Source organism: Elephantulus edwardii, unplaced genomic scaffold (assembly GCF_000299155.1).
Source record: "Elephantulus edwardii isolate Elephantulus edwardi_28Jun2011 unplaced genomic scaffold, EleEdw1.0 scaffold00018, whole genome shotgun sequence".
NCBI classification, from domain to species: Eukaryota; Metazoa; Chordata; class Mammalia; order Macroscelidea; family Macroscelididae; genus Elephantulus; species Elephantulus edwardii.
The window spans coordinates 594,662-604,606 of record NW_006399768.1 but is presented as its reverse complement, the minus strand read 5'-3'; positions in this window follow the sequence as shown (position 1 = coordinate 604,606).

Sequence of the window (9,945 nt, the reverse complement as noted above, 5' to 3'; positions counted from 1 at the left end):
AAAGTCAGCTGTTAGGGACCTCTCTAAAGTACTCAAGAGCAACAGTGTCTCTCTGGAGACTAAGGTGCGCCTGATACAGGCCATGGTCTTTGCGATCACTTGTTATGCATTAGAGAGTTGTACAATGGCTAGGGAGGACAGAAGGAGAATTGGTGCCTTTGAGCTGTGGTGCTGGAGAAGAGTATTGAACGTACCATGGACTGCCAAGAAAACAAACAGATTCATCCTGGAGACGATTAAACCAAGCAACTCCTTCGAGGCAAGGATTCTGGGGCTTTGTCTGACATACTTTGGGCATGTTGCAAGGAGGGACGGGTCCTTGGAGAGGGACATCACGCTTGAGATTGTGGAGGGAAGGCGTAAGAGGGGAAGACCCTCTATGAGATGGATTGATTCAGCGACTGGGGTGATCGGGATGGGTGAGTCAGAGACAGTGCGATTGGCACAGGATAGAGCAGGGTTTAGGGCTGTTGTACATTGGGTCGCTATGAGTCGCAAATGACTCGACGGCACATAACAACAACAACAACAATTTCATTGTAAATTATGAATTATTAGTACTAACACATAATGAACTTAGCAATAATTGTTACATGTATGGAAAACCCATTACCATTTTTTGCGTGTGCAATTTCATTGTAAATTCTAGATTATTTCGCGATTTTTTTTCTTTAAACAAATAACAATTGTTGTTGTCCTGTGCCATCGAGTAAAGCCTACTCATATCTTATCCCTCACTGGGGTTTCAGAGGCAGTAAACTTCATAGGTAGGGATTATTCAATCTTCTTCCACAGAGAAGCTGGTGGATTTGAACCTTGTACCTTTGGGTTTGTAGCTTAGCTTCTTGCCAATAGACCATTAGAGCTTACAATATTTATTGATCATAAAACTGTTTTAAAATGTTGAAACTAGGTTAAACAACAAAACTCAAAGGAATAAATGCAGTATTTCAATGGTGATAATGTTTATCAAATTTGTACTAGACATTTATTTCTAGGTGCTTACCAAGAATAATGCTTTTAAGATATTAGATTATCAAATTGGCCAGAATGATAAAAATGTCTTGACTTTCTTCCCACACTCTGAAATATGAGATGAGAGCCATAACAATTTATGATTCATCTACTGAGCTGTTATGTTAAATATATTGTAAAGAGAAAGGCTGCATTACTACAAAGATCAAGAATTAATGTAAAAAATAACTTGTTAATAAAATTTTAATAGCTAGATCAGGAGGTTGTTACAGAACAGAACAAAGAGCACTACATGGTTTAAAATCAGGAAAAGTATGTATCAAGGTTGTATCTTTTCTTCATACCTAGTCAATTTGAGTGTTGAGCAAATCACTACAGAAGCTAGACTCTGTTTGAAGAATGTGGCATCAGGATTGGAAGAAGACTCGTCAACAACCTACGTTATGCAGATAACACAACTTTACTTCCTGAAAATTAGAATGATTTGAAACATACATTGCAGAAGAACAATATGCAGCCTTCAATATGGATTACGTCTCAATAGAAAAAAATAAAAATTCTCACCATTTGGAGTGATAGGCAAAATGATTGATGGAGAAAAGATTGAAACTGGCAATGAATTAATCTTACTTGATCCACAATCACACTTGGTACCAGCAGTCAGGAGATCAGGATACATATTACATTGGGAATGTCTGCTGTCTGGGACCTCTTCCAATGTCTGAGGAATAATTCTCTCAGTTTGAAGACTAAGGTGTACCTTATTCAGGCCATGGTCTTTCACTTGCTGTTCATCTAAGAACTAGACAATTAATAAGGATGACAGAAGAAGAATTGAAGCCTTCGAATTGTACTGTTGAAGAGTGCTGCATATTCCATGGACTGCCAAAAGAGCAGATATGTCTTGGAAAAACTGCAGCTACACTGCTCCTTATAGGCTAAGATAGCTAAGCTTCACCTCACATATTTTGGGCCTATTATCAGACAGGATGAGATAGGATTCAGATCTGTTTTTCATAGGATCGTTATCTGTCAATATTCAACTCCAATAGCACCTAACAATAGTAATACAAATAAAGTATATATATATATATAATGTCTATGTGCATATATGTAAATTTGGCAAATATAGAAAATGTGAATTATTACCCTTGCTTCTAGGAGTAGATATAATGGATAATTATTTTATCCAGAATTATAAAGCTTACATAATTTGATATAGAAATCAAAGAGTTGAGTTCCTTACATTTAAATATATCAAAAAAGAAGAAAAATTTTCATAAATTATTCAATGTAAGTTTAAAAAAATTAATTAACACCTACATTAGAATAGCTAATGTATCATAAAGGTATTATCTTGAATATAGTCTATTGGTGAGAAAATTTATTAATTATATGATAAGAAGTTTGATATTAATCAATTCCTCTCATTAGAATAATCTTAGGAGTTGTATTAATCAGTGATGATTAAATTAGTTTGATATTTTTAATAACTATCACATATATTTAACTGTTATGGAAATAAGACACTAAATTGTAAACCACAAGGCTGCTTAAATTACCACCAGAAGTAACCCCACACATCTCATATTCGATGAATTATCTAGTAATATAGCAGAGTAGGTGGTAAATGAGCTAATAAAGTAAGTAATATAATTCTAAGTTGGAGTCTAAACAAATGTGCTAAAATAACATTTGACATTGAGATTATAATAATTTATATAAGAAGCATGATATGAAGTGTATGTTCTTATAATAGAAATTATTATAGAAATAATCTAATTTTCATATCATTTTGGTAGACTCAAAATTCTAGATGTACTATTCAGAGAATGATAAGTAAGAAAAATATTAATTAAAAATAAGTCGAAAATCAGAGTATGTACTGAAAGAGTTCATGTACCATTCGGATGTTTACCATAATTTTATACTTAAATTAAAATAGGAAAAGCTAAAATTGAACAGGTTTATATTGACATACTATTTCATCTTATAGGAGCATTTAAATGTGCTTAATAAATAACCCCTCATTTGATTTACATCACTCTTTCGTTTCTTTTAATGTATAATAAACCCTTACTGATAATTTTTATTGAAACCTTTTATCTGTATCCAACTATGGACACTTGTCATATTTTAGTCACAATCTTTGTATCCTTGGTTGAATAAATATAAACCCAGTATTCGAATCTTCAAGAAATTATTCTCAGTATTCTTAATATTTCAAACCTCCCTTGTCATTTGTTTCATAACACCACAATGCACTCCTTTCTAAGTTTAATTATTGTTATCATCTCTCCATGATTTTTTCAATTAGTACTAATTCCATCCACGAAGCTTAATTCCATTAAGTAGTAAATCTTTGGGTTTTTTTGTCCCCACCATATGGCATAATTATTCGTGGAAGAATGTTAGTATTACTTATTGAATTAATAAGTAAAAATTAATCTTTTCCATAAGATCTTCATTTTTGTAATGACATCTTTACTTTCTAATTTCTGTTATAAGAAAACATAATTATCTATTTATTGACCTTATTTCAATTCTTACATTGAAATTATTATTCATGCCTTCCGTCAAATTTCTTAAAAAACTTAAAAAAATAAGAAAAAGTCTGTCATTGTTTGGTACATTCAAATTAGTTCTGACTATACTGATCCTCTATAAAAGTAATTAAACCCTTTCAAGAAATGCATCATCCTTACCACTGTTGCTGTGTTGGACCCTATTGTTGGCCACTATGTCAACTCATTTTGTTGAAAGTCTTCCTGTTTTTCATTGACCCTTTATTAAGCTTGCTGTTCTTCCCTAGGGACTGACTCTTCCTGATAACATAACCAAAACACATGGGATGCTGTGTCAACCTCACAAATGGTAACATTTCTTTCAAGATAGATTAATTTGTTCTTCAAGAAGACATGACAAAAAATAGTATTTTTTATCAATCCTTTAAGTTGAATACATCCTTTCTTCTTTGATCTTATTTATTGTACAGGTTTCACATACATACTTGATGGTAGACGATATCATGACTTGATTAAGGAACATTTAACACTTTCTTAGCTCTCTCAAAGAGGGGCAGATTTGTCTAATGCAACAGACTTCATTTCTTGGTTTTTTTTTCATGACCTTGAGATGTGTGTGTGTGTGTGTGTGTGTGTGTGTGTGTGTGTGTGTGTGTACATACATACATACATATATAATTTTACTGGGAAAATCATGTTGGAGATACACAGAGGTGAGGGTTGGGAACAGAAAGGTGAGGGTGGTCAGGGATGAAAATTGCAGGGATGCAGTTACAAGGCTGCACAATTTGCTTGGTGGGGGGAGCAGGTAAAGGAAATGAAAAGGCTCTGGAGGGGACTAGATGATTCAGGGCAATGGTAAGCATAGTCCAATGGTGATTAAACAAACTCTTTTTCCCTTGTTGGTTTCTCATTTGGGAATTGGGTGCAGACTCTCTGGCTTCTTCATGCTGAACACGGGTGTTGATGTGAAGGCAGAAAGGGAGGACACTTATCACCTTGCTGGTGGTCTTGGGTTGAAGCTGCTTACGTTCTTGTTCTGTTAAAAGATGTATTCCTGACATTTACTCCCCCCTGGACTGCAAAGTGTTTTCCCAGGTGGGTCCAGTGGGGATGACTCACTGAACCCTGAGGCTTCATCCTCCTTTGCTTCATTAACTGGCCATTGTATTTCCTTTTTGTCTCTGGAACTGGGTTCAGGGACAGGTCTGGAGTAATACTCAGTGTTAAGGTTACCTATAGAAAAGAGAGCAAATCTAGAAAGAACAAACTTGTGAGTTACAAATAGAAGGGTTTTGGGGGTGTTACTTACAGGTGTACTGGGGGAGAGGGTGGAGGAACGTAGCCTTAATAATATTCTTTGTATACCCTAGGCAGTTTTTTCTACCCAGGGGTCAGATGGTACAATCCGAGGGCTGAGGAGCTCACCCGAGGGCCGGCTCGCCCTGCTGCCTGCTGGGGGCTAATGCAAACTCGTCCTGCCGCCCGCCGGGGGTGGAACACATGGCTCGCCCCACAGCCCAATGATGACAAACGAACTGCCCATCCCTAGGGTCAGATGGCAACCCTTGTGGGCCGGGGGACATACCCCCGGGGCTGGCTGGCACACCCCCCCCACCAAATTCCAAGTCTGGACCCCACATCTCACTAAAGACCATGCGGCCAGAGACAGGGTCCCCAATTCTGGTACCACCACCATTAATTATCCCCTCCCCCCGTACACAATAAGTGGTCATACTGTAACTTGAAGTAGGTGTCACTGCCCTCCCCCTTTATATGTGGAAAAGAGGACCTGAGAGTAGTGAACAGACCCCAGGTCTAAACAGTTCTTGGCAAAGGCAGACAGTAGATCAAAAGATGCAGTGCATTGAGGATATCTGCCATCTCTGACATGCTGCCACAGTTAAATGTCATTGAGTCGTAGACAGCTCACAGAGGCTCTCGTCAATCCATTGTTTGGGTAATCTTCTCTGGCCTGCCCAGGGAAACTCCATCCTGCTGCCCTGTCTCTTGCTACCGCCATCTTGGCTCCAAGATTTCTCCCCAGAACCAGTCCACTCTGCTGCAGTGTGGTGGTTCCGCTGCACCAGCCTTGGAGGCGCCTGGTGCCTACCATCCATCTTGCGTAAGGGGACCCGGGGGTCCAGCGGTGGGAGCCTCATGGAGCTGTGGTGGCAGTGCGGGCTTGGCAGCAGGGGCCTGGGAGCTCCAGGACTCACCCATTCCTCCCTGGGAATCCTTTATCTCCTGATGTTGAGCCTCGATCTGCACCAAAGACCAGTCATCAAGTGTTTAACCGTTCAATTATCAATAACCAGAGGTCTGTAGAAGGCCATGGTGGCTCTCCTCCATGTGGTCCACTGCTCCCACAGCTGCCACACTGTTTCTGCCACTGCCACCATCCTGGAATCCACAGACTTCATTTCTTAATCACTGCTTCTATGTTGTTGTTGTTGTTATGTGCCGTCGAGTCGTTTCCGACTCAAAGCGACCCTATGCACAACAGCCCTAAACCCTGCTCTATCCTGCGCCAACTGCACCTCTGACACACCCATCCCGATTACCCCAGTCACCGAATCAATCCATCTCATAGAGGGTCTTCCCCTCCTGCGCTGTCCCTCCACCCTCCCAAGCATGATGTCCCTCTCCAAGGACCCGTCCCTCCTGGCAACATGTCCAAAGTATGTCAGACGAAGCCCCAGAATCCTTGCCTCCAAGGAGCAGCTTGGTTTAATCCTCTCCAAGATGGATCTGTTTGTTTTCCTGGCAGTCCAGGGTACATTCAGTACCCTTCTCCAGCACCACAGCTCAAAAGCATCCACTCTCCTTCTGTCCTCCCTAGTCATTGTCCAACTCTCTGATGAATAACAAGCGATTGCAAATACCATGACCTGTATCAGGCGCACCTTAGTCTCCAGAGAGACACTGTTGCTCCTGAGTACTTTAGAGAGGTCCCTAACAGCAGACTTTCCCATCGCGATATGCTTTTTGATTTCCTGACTGCTGGTGCCAAGAGTGTTGACTGTGGAGCCAAGCAAACTGAAGCTGTGAACACTCTCAATCTCTTCGTCATCCATCCTTATGCTGCCAGTTGGTCCAGTGGTGAGAATCTTTGTCTTCTTGACATTGAGCCTTAGTCCATACTGAAGGCTGCAGTCCTTGACCCTTCGCAGCAAGTGCATGAGGTCCTCCTCAGTTTCAGCAAGCAGAGTTGTGTCATCTGCATAATGGAGATTGTTAATAGATCTTCCACCAATCCTAATGCCACAATTCGCCTCATAGAGCCCAGCCTCCCGGATAATCTGCTCTGCATACATGTTGAAAAGGTATGGAGACAGGATGCATCCCTGGCTTACACCCTTCCCAATTTTGAACCATGCAGTGTTACCCTGCTTTGTTCTGACTACTGCCTTTTCGTCCAAGTATAGGTTTTGTATTAGCACAATTAAATGTTCTGGGATTCCCATTCTTCTCAGAGTCAGCCACAGTTTGTTATGATCCACACAGTCAAATACCTTTGTATAATCAATGAAACACAGATAGACATTCTTCTGGTATTCTCTGCTTTCAGCCAAGATCCATCTAACATCAGCAACAATATCCCTAGTACTGCTTCTATAGATGATGATATTTGATGCAAGAAAGATGAGATTCTTGACAAATCTATTTTACCTTTTCTGTTTATCATGATGTTGCTTCCTGATATTGTAAAGATTTCTTTATTTCATAATTAAGGCCTTGGTTTTATCTTCAACAGTAAGTGCTTCAAATCCCCTCCATTTTCAGCAAACAAAATTGTGTCCCCTGAATATTCCATAAAATTAATAAATCTTCTAATCCTGATGCTACATATTTCAAAGACTAGTTCATATTATTTAGACAGTATGCAGATTAAATATAGTGAGAGGATATATTGTTGCTGATATACATTTTTTCATATTTATCACTTATTTCTTCACCTAATTGTCTCAAAATCTGTCAAATTCATCGTACAGCATCCCAGCTTCCATCAAACAAATGTTCATTTTGCTGATGATTAAACAAGCTTTTTTTCCTGTTCAGCTGCTAACTCAAACTTGTTTAAAAACGCCAGCCACAGTAAAAAGATGTGGCTGTCTGCTTTCAAAAGGAGAATAGGCCAAAGCTTAGTTTTACTTTGTCCTGGAAGGTTGCTAAGAACCATTATGGACTCACCTGTAACAGGCCATCAACTCATACTTGTACCTCAGCAGATTAGTCTGTAGCTTTCGATGGCATTTCATCTTGTCTTGGACATACATTTATACTCTCTTGTTGACTCTGAATCATTTCTTCTCTCTGTCACAAATCCTTTTGATAAACTATGGATTTTTTAAATTATTACAATGTGTTTTAAAACAAAAGTATCTTGTAGGAGGTACTAGAGATGAAAGGTCTAGGTGTCCAATAAATCAGCTAAATTTAATAGGGAAGAGAAATATACAGATGCCATTTTAATAAATATATTAATCAATCATCAGGAAACATAAAAGAAATTGTAAGTGTAAGCAACATTTACTATTTAGTCAAACAGTTTATAAATAGTAATGAAGTGATATTAGTAGATTTCATCTGGAGATGGATATTTGGAACATGCTGCTGATGTTAATATTTCTTATTCAGTCATAAGAATTCTATTAATCATATTAAAGCTTTGTTTGAAAATTTAGAAGAGTACAAGCTTTTTTAATAGAACTCTTGCATTCAAAATAAATAAGTTTTACTAAAACAGTATTGAGTTCAGATTCCGGTATGACCTCCATTTTATTAGATAGTGTACGATTCTTGGAAATGTTTTAAGATAATAAAATAAGTATTGTTTCATATTATTTGATTACATTTCAATATAAATTAAATATTATGTACTGTAAAATTATACTTACAGGGTTTTTAAAGAAACTTTTCATTTGACAAGTTGGACTATATGAAGAAGAATATGATACCAGGATTGAAAGAATGTTTAACCTACATGATTTAGATGACACAACTTTGCTTGCTGAAAGGAAAAGGACTTGCAGAACTTGCTGCAGAAGATCAAAGACTACAGCTTTCAAGATGGATCTCTCTCAACATTAAGAAAACAAAGTCTTCAATACTGGAACAATATGGCAACATTGTGATTAATGGAGTAAACATTGAAGTTGTCAATGATTTCTTTTACTTAGATCCACAATCACCACTCACAGCAACAACAGTAAAAATTCAAAAGACATGTTGCCCTGGGCAAAATATGCTGCTAAGTGTGCTCTCCAAAAGTACTAAAAAATAAAAAAATCCAAGGATGTTATTTTAAAGACTAAGGAACACCTGATCTAAGCCATGGTCTTTCCTATAATGTCCTATTCATCTGAAAGTTGGATGATAAATAAAGATTATAGAAATATCAATGCCTTTGCTTTGTGGTGTTGCAGAAGAGAACTGAATATCTTACAGACTGTCAAAAGGACAAACAATATGTGTTGGAGGAAGCGCAATCAATACAGTGAAATTTTGCCTCACATACTTTAGGCATGTTGTCTGAAGAGGTCAGTCCTCGGAAAAAGAAATCATGCTGGGAAAGGTGGAGACTGAGATAAAGAGAGTAAGATTCCCACTAAGATGGATACACACAGTCACTATAAAAATGGGCTTAAGCATATCAGAGATGAAGATCTGTTGTTCAAAGGGTCACTATGAGTTGTATGCAACTGGATGACACCTAACAAGAACAACAACAACATAATATTATATACAAATTAGGATTACATGTATTTTTTATCACAATGATACCTGTGAGAAAATTGCCCAATATTTCTATATTGCTAAGTCTTACCAATTTTCTATTGCTTATATTAGTGAAAATACTTTTATTTGATCTTTCTAATAGATTTCCATCATAGGTTCTGAATTTCACAAGTTTATGTATGTGTAATAAGATATATGTCATTTCAACAATCTTTACATTTATAATTCAGTGACATTAATCATACATATCATCTTGTTTAAATATCATCATCGCAAATTTCCAAATGTTTCCATCACTCTTGATAGAAGTTCAGGGTCCTTCTAAGAAATAATGTCATTTTAAAGAAGGTGGATTATGGAATTGGAGAAGACTGATGAACATTCCATGCCAAAAGAATAAGCAGATATGTCTTGAAGGAAGTACAACTATAATGTTTCTTCAAGGCAAAGATGATAAAGCTTCATATCCCATATTTTGGGCATATTGTGAGGCGAGGTTATTCACTGGAAAGAGATATCGTACTGGAAACGTGGAGGGTCAGGGAAAGAGAAGATCTTAATGAGATGAATTGGTACAGTGACTGTAGCAAAGGACTCAAATGTATTGCAGATGATGAGGATGGCACAGCATTGGACAGAGTACAGATCTGTTGTTTTTATAGGTTGACTATGAATAGGGCTTGACTAGCTGGCACTTAACAAC